This window comes from Mirounga leonina, unplaced genomic scaffold (assembly GCF_011800145.1).
Source record: "Mirounga leonina isolate KUSES-001 unplaced genomic scaffold, KU_Mleo_1.0 Mir_109, whole genome shotgun sequence".
Taxonomy (NCBI): domain Eukaryota; kingdom Metazoa; phylum Chordata; class Mammalia; order Carnivora; family Phocidae; genus Mirounga; species Mirounga leonina.
In genome coordinates this window covers 1,870,041-1,877,585 of record NW_023270244.1, presented here as the reverse complement: position 1 = coordinate 1,877,585, position 7,545 = coordinate 1,870,041, and positions in this window count along the sequence as shown.

Here is a 7,545-nt window from a genome sequence, read left to right as displayed (position 1 = left end):
TTTTGGTTTTAGGATCAGGTTTATTATCCTCATAAAATAGTTGTGAGTTATTTCCTCGTTTTCTATTCTCTGGAACAGTTTGTATAAGACAGGGATTATTTGTTCTCAGATTGTTTGGTAACACTCTCTTGTAAATCTTTCAGACCTCAGAGGAGAGTATTTTTTGGAGGAACATTTTAAACCTCTGCTTCAATTTGCTCAATGGTTGCATTCAGGTTTTCTACTTGTTCTTGGCAAATTATTTTTTTCCTCAAAAATTCTATATTTTGACGGCATTTTTTTTTATTTCTTGCCTTAAAGTTGCTTACAGGTGTTTGCTCCTTATCTTTTTCTCCTTGCTGTATCTTACTAATTGTTTATCTGGCATTTTGCTACTTTAGCAGCATCCCTCATGTTTGATAAGTAGATTTTAAATGATCACTGTTGGGCACCTGGGTGGCTCAGATGGTTAAGCGTCTGCCTTTGGCTCAGGTCATGATCCCAGGGTCCCGGGATCGAGTCCCGCATCAGGCTCCCTGCTCCTTGGGAGCCTGCTTCTCCCTCTGCCTCTCTCTCTCTCTCTCTCTGTCATGAATAAATAAATAAAATCTTTAAAAAAAAAATAAATGATCACTGTTATGTCTGTTCATTTTCATATTTAATTCACTTCTGACCCATAATTTATTTAGAAACTATTTTAAATTCCCTAATATACATCACATATATTATTTTAGTTATATCTTATTAATAATTTATCATTTAGTTGTATTATGATCAGAAAGCTTGATCTTGATTCTTTGATAAGGCAAAAAAATCATGGTTGTTAAGAGTATATGTCCTATAATGAAGTATTTATCCTCCATTTTCAGTAGGAATTGCATATCAGAGCAACAACATAATCCTAGATACTGAGAAAAGACTCTTCTTTACAAAAGAATGACAGCTGAAATTACTGATTGAAACTAGAATCATCCATGGATGTTGAAATCATTAGGTCAAGTGTTGATAGGAGACAAGATGACAATGTATACGTGCCAAGATGTCACCCTGTCCATTATTTGTTGGGAGAAAAAGGTAAACCATAGCATTGCAATAGTGAAAACTGGATGTCACCACTTTAACTCAGGGATTAATCTCAGTGTCCATTTTTAGTCAACACCCAGACATTATGTGCTTCCTCTATGTGTTGCAATGTGAAGCACACAGCATCACCTGTGAAATATTCTTAACAATGTTTAACCTGAACCTAAACAAGTTTTAGACCTAAATTCTGGTTTTTAGGAAACACAAAGGGCAGAAGGAAAATTTAAAAAAATATCAAAAGGAAGAATCGGACAAGTCTAGAAGTGGGGTATTGCATAAATGTCTGCAGCATTTTAATGACATGAGGAAAGTGATGAAAGGGGCTTTATTAAAATAAGAAACTAAAAAGACCCAAAAATGCAATGTAATGATGTGTGGTCTCTGATTAGATCTTGGTTTGAATAAGTCTGTTGTAAAAAACATGTTGGTGACACTCGGGAAAATTATGCTCTCAGTAGGATACTGGGGGCACCTGGCTGGCTCAGAAAGTAGGGCATGTGACTTTTGATCTTGGGGTCATGAGTTTGAGCCCCACATTGAGCACAGAGCTTACTTAAAAAATAGCATTCTGTAGATAGTAAGGGAATTACTGTTAATTTTACTGGTAATAATAATTGTATTGTGGTCATGCGGGAAAATTATTTGGAGGGAAACATTGTAATGTTTCTATTTTACTTTAAAATATCTAAACATACCACTTTCCTCCTTGGAAAGAAAAAGACAACTATTCTGATTTATTTCCTATAGGATAAAATCCAAATTCATTCCTGTGTCATAAAAAAAATGCTTCAAATCTGGTCACAGTTTACATCTTCAGTCACTTGTTCTCTTATGGCTCATGTTCTGGCCTCACTAAATGTTTCACTGTTTTTGGTTTATGCCATTAGCCATTTTTTCCTCATCAAAATGCCCTTTCTTGGGTGCCTGGGTGGCTCAGTTGGTTGGGCATCTGCCTTTGGTTCAGGTCATGATCCTGGGGTCCTGGGATTGAGTCCTGTGTCAGGCTCCCTGCTGGGTGGGGAGTCTGCTTCTCCCTCTCCTTCTCCTTTTGTCCCTGCCCCCACTCATGCTCTCTCTCTCTCTCTCTCAAATAAATAAATAAAATAAAATAAAAAAAAACCCCAACACCCACACCCAGAAAAACAAAATGCCCTTTCCTTCCTTCTCCAAATGACTATTAAAATTGATTCCCATGTATACGTGCACATTGCATATGCATCCTCACCAAAATAAAACATTTTTAATAGTCACAAGTATTGGTCATTATGGGTGTGTAAAATATAAACTGGAAGGAAACCTGTCTATCCTGGAAAAGAGGCAGGGAATCAAACTGAGTTGTTGTTGTTATTTTATTTATTTTATTATTATTAGTTTTTAAGTAGACTCCACACTCAGCGTGGAGCCAACATAGAGCTTGAACTCATGACCCTGATATCAAGACCCTGCGATCAAGGGGCGCCTGGGTGGCTCAGATGGTTAAGACCCTGCGATCAAGGCCTGAGTCAGCACTTAATTGACTGAGCCACCGAGGCATCCCAAACTGAGTTGTTGTTAAAGGAGACTAACTGTTTAAGTATACTGTGTCTTTTAGAAAAAAGGAAAATAATAAAAGAAATATGACCAAATGGCCAAACTTACTAATTTGGGGTGTTGAGAATATGTGCTTGTGTGTATCTTATAAAATTTTCTCCCTAAGGGAAGAAAAGTACAAGTCTACATACTGCATTATTTTGTACTCCAGTCTTCCAACTTATCATTTGATGAGCTGGGGCAATTTTCTAAAATTTTTTTAGCCTGAGTTTCCTCATCTTAAAAACAGAAATAAAAATAGTACCTACTCAAGTAGGGTTGTTTCTGAGGATTAAACAAATGAATATATGTGAAGCACTAAAGCATTTAGCCAGCACCTGGCACAGGGTAAGCACCTAGTAAATATGGGATTTTGTATGTTGAGACCTGCTTTGTGGCCTAGTTCATTACCACTTTTGGTAAATTGTGTGCCTGAATAGAGTGCTTGTTTTATAATTGTTGGGTATAGGGACACACACACACACACACACACACACACACACTTGATCAAGCTTGTTATTTGTGTTCAAATCTTTCACATTCTTTTTAATTTTTCATTTGCTTAATCTTTCAATGGAGAGATGTGCTATGATCACGTATGATGATTGTGGATTTGTCAATTTATCCACATTATTCTGTTAATTTTTAATACATATTTGTGAGGCTATATTACCACTGGGTGCATAAAAATTTTGTTTTATTCTCATGGTTATTTGTTCCTTTAATTATTGGATGCTTACTTTCTTTTATATCTTACAGCACTTTTGATTTATTTGAGGGGCATATTTTAATCTGGCTTTTTCAGTTTTCTTTTGGTAGGTATTTGTATAATGTATCTTTTTTCATTCTTTTACTTTCAAATTTTTAAAAGTCTGACAGGCTTGGGGCACCTGGGTGGCTCGGTCGTTAAGCATCTGCCTTCGGCTCGGGTAATGATCCCAGGGTCCTGGGATCGAGCCCCGCATCGGGCTCCCTGCTCAGCAAGAAGCCTGCTTCTCCCTCACCCACTCCCCCGCTTGTGTTCCCTCTCATGCTCTCTGTCAAACAAATAAAATCTTAAAAAAAAAACCAAAAGTCTGACAGGCTTGTAAGAAATATGGCTAGATTTTTTTTTTTTCCATTCTGATTATCTCTGTGCTTCTATAGGTAGGTTCAATTACAGTTTTTATGCTTCCTGATATATATGTACAAATTTCTACAATCTTTATATGTATGTGTGTGATTTCTATTTATTCTGATTTTCTCTGGTTCTTTTCTTCTTTTATTTTTTTAAACTTCCTAGTGGATTGCACAAGTATTTGCTGTTCTCCTTTATTCCCTTAACTGATCTGAAAGTTAAAAATTTCATTTCTATACTTTTAGTGGTTTACTTTAAAATTTTAACATTCCTACTCAACAAAAACATAAGTGAATTGTTATCTCTACTCTCCTTTTGAACATCACAAAGTCTTTAGAATGCCTTAACTCCAATTCCTCTCTATCCATTTGTTGTTGTCTTCCAGTATTTTATTTCTCCCTAAGATAGTAATTATTATTATTGTTGGTTTTTTTTTAAAGATTTTATTTATTTATTCGACAGAGAGAGATAGTAAGAGAGGGAACACAAGCAGGGGGAGTGGGAGAGGGAGAAGCAGGCTTCCCGCTGAGCAGGGAGCCCAATGCGGGGCTCGATCCCAGGACCCTGGGATCATGACCTGAGCCGAAGGCAGATGCTTAACCGACTGAGCCACTCAGGCGCCCTGTTGTTGGTTTTTAAATTCCCATTATTCATCATCATTATTTTTTATATTTTTTATACTTATGTAGTCAGTATTTGTTTAAATTTAGACACTTCCTTCCCAGTTTCTTTGCTCATGGTTCTTTCTTGTATCTTGCTGCTTCTAGAAGAACATCTAGAAATTCTCTGAGCTGGACTGTTAGTGGTAATATATTTGTCTTAAAATGTCTTTAATTTAGTCTTATTCTTAAAGAGTATCATAGCTGTGCATAGATTCCTAGTACAGTCATTTTCTCTTAGCATTTTGATGTTATTATTGTGTTGTGTTCTGGCTTCTATTGTTGCGATTAAGAAATCTGCTGACTCTAATTGTAGATAATTGTCCTTTGAGGTAGTCTCTGTTTTTGCTTTTCTCTCTGGTTTTATATAGGATTACTTTAATTTTTTTTGCGCTTGTTCTTCCGAGTTTTTTTTTTACCAGAATATGTTTGAATTTCTCTTGATATAGCTCTATTTTTATTTATCTTATTCCATTCTTTTTTTGTTTCTAAGTAGGCTCCATGCTCAATGTGGGGCTTGAACTCATGACCCTGAGATCAAGAGTTTTACAGTCTATCGATTGAGCCAGCCCAGGGCTGCTATCCTATTCCATTCTTTTTTTTTTTTTTTAAGATTTTATTTACTTATTTGTCAGAGAGAGAGAGAGAGAGAGAGAGCATGATAAGGGGGAGCAGCAGGCAGAGGGAGAAGCAGGCTCCCTGCTGAGCAAGGAGCCCAGTGTGGGACTTGATCTGAGGACCCTGGATCATGACCTCAGCTGAAGGCAGATGCTTAACCAACTGAGCCACCCAGGCATCCCTATCTTATTCCATTCTTATTTTACCTCTTGAATATGACCATTCATATTTTTCTATCAATTATGGAAAGTTCTTAGCCATTATCACTTTAAATATTGCCTCCATTCTTCCACTTTGTTCTCTAATTTCTGAATACCTGTTATATGTATCTTGAACCTTGCTCTTCTATCCTCACTCTTCTATCTCTGTATATCTCTGTGCTGCATTCTAATTTCCTCAGATCTATCTTCTACTTTGCTAATTCTCTCTTTAGCTGTGTCCAATCTGCTAATTAATTTACACCTCACAGGTTTTTAAAATTATTCACTTAATGAAGTGAAAAACTGCTCTGGTGGCAGTTTAGGTGTTCCTAATTGAAAGAAGACAACGCTAATAGAATAAAAGCAATGATTAGATAAGGCCCTTCCATGTTGGCATTGGAAGAGGACAGAAAGAAAGATACTCTGCAGTATCTAACTAATAACTAATTAGTTATTTTTATCCCATTCTTGAGTATATGAGTGACTACTGCTTCTTTCCAAACGATAACTCTAGCCCTGCTTTCAGACTCCTGCTTCTTAGATAAAAATTACTAAGATACTCAATCACCAAATTTCCTCCACTTTTTGACAATATCTAATTCAGAACTGACCCTTGCCTTCTTAAACCTTGCTTAGAATCACCCGGTTCAAGCACAAATCCTGTAACAAACCCCTCCCACCATTTCTGTGGTGTCCATTCTCCTTTGTTGCAGCAAGCTAGATAAAGCCAGCTTTTGTGGCTGCAGGTGTGTTCCTGGTCTTTGGTTAATTGATATTTAATTTTTAAGTTCCTATATATATTTTAAGTTCCAAATATTTTCTTTGGTTGTTTTGTAATTTGGATTGTTCTGTTTTCAAGTCTGTTTGTGTTTTTTTCTATCTTATGCTTTCTATTCCTTCTTTTATGGCTTTTATTTTAAACATACTTAATTTTATCCAATCCAACTCTCTCCAACACTTGTCTTAACTGAAATTCTAGGGATACCATCCTTCCTGTTCTTTACTGTTTGTTAATTTTTATTTGTGAGGGATTATTTCTCTGTGTGTTTTGTAATTTCCAATTGTAATCCCATTTTCATTTTGAGACTGCTTCCAGAGTAAAGTTTTACTTGTTTCTGTCAGGTACACTAGAAATACTACCATCTTTATTTCAAATATTTTTTGTCAGTTTAATTTCTTGGTCGGATTTTACATAGAGTGCAAACACCCTTTTTAAGTATGTTTGATGAGATTTGACAAATGTATACATTTGTGTAGCCACTACCGCAGTGAAACTATAGAACACTTCCATCACCCAGAAAGTTCCCAAACCAACCCTACTTTTAAGATAGTATGTCAGGGGCGTCTGGGTGGCTCAGTTGGTTGAGCGACTGCCTTCGGCTCAGGTCATGATCCTGGAGTCCCAGGATTGAGTCCCGCGTCGGGCTCCCTGCTCGGCGGGGAGTCTGCTTCTCCCTCTGACCCTCCTCCCTCTCATGCTCTCTGTCTCTCATTCTCTCTCTCTCAAATAAATAAATAAAATCTTTAAAAAAAAAAAAAAGATAGTATGTCAGGTTGGGGATTTTTGGACCATTTGGTAGTATGAAGTTTATATGTGAAATCCCTAACTCCATGATAACTTTTCCAAAGAGATCTTTTTTTTTTTTTTTTTTTTTAAACTCTGAATCCAGTTTAAGGCAAACAAGCTTCCTTGTTGTCTTCCTGTTTGCAGGTAGGAAAACTTTCAGTATGGTGTGGCTTTTTGACTGTGGCATTTTGCAGGTTCCTTAGTTACACCTTCCTGCCTAGTATGGCCCCAAGTCCTCAAATTCTGTCCTTGATAGGCATTAAACTCATGATTAACAAACCCCACAATACTGTTGCTCCAGTTTCACCTGCTACTGTGGTTTGTAATGCCTCACTCCTCCCCTTTTTTGATTTATACATTTTGTTTAAGCACAAGATACATATAGTAAAGTACATCATAAATATACAGCTCAATATCTTTTCACAAGTGAACATACCTATGTAACAAATAACCCAGAAAAAGAAAAAGAACATTATTAGAAATCTTCTAGTACCCTGTCCAAACACTATCTCTTCCCAAAGAGCATCATTATTCTGATGTCTAACCTCATAGATTAATTTTGTCTATTTTTGAACTTTATATAAATGCAATCATACAGTATACACTCTTTTGTGTCTGCTTCCTTTGCTTACTAATATGTTTGCGAGGTTCACGAATGTTGTTTCATGTAGCTGTAGTTTGCTCATTCACATTGCTGTATATTATTCCATTGCATGAATATAACAGGATTTATATTGTAGGTGAACACTTGGG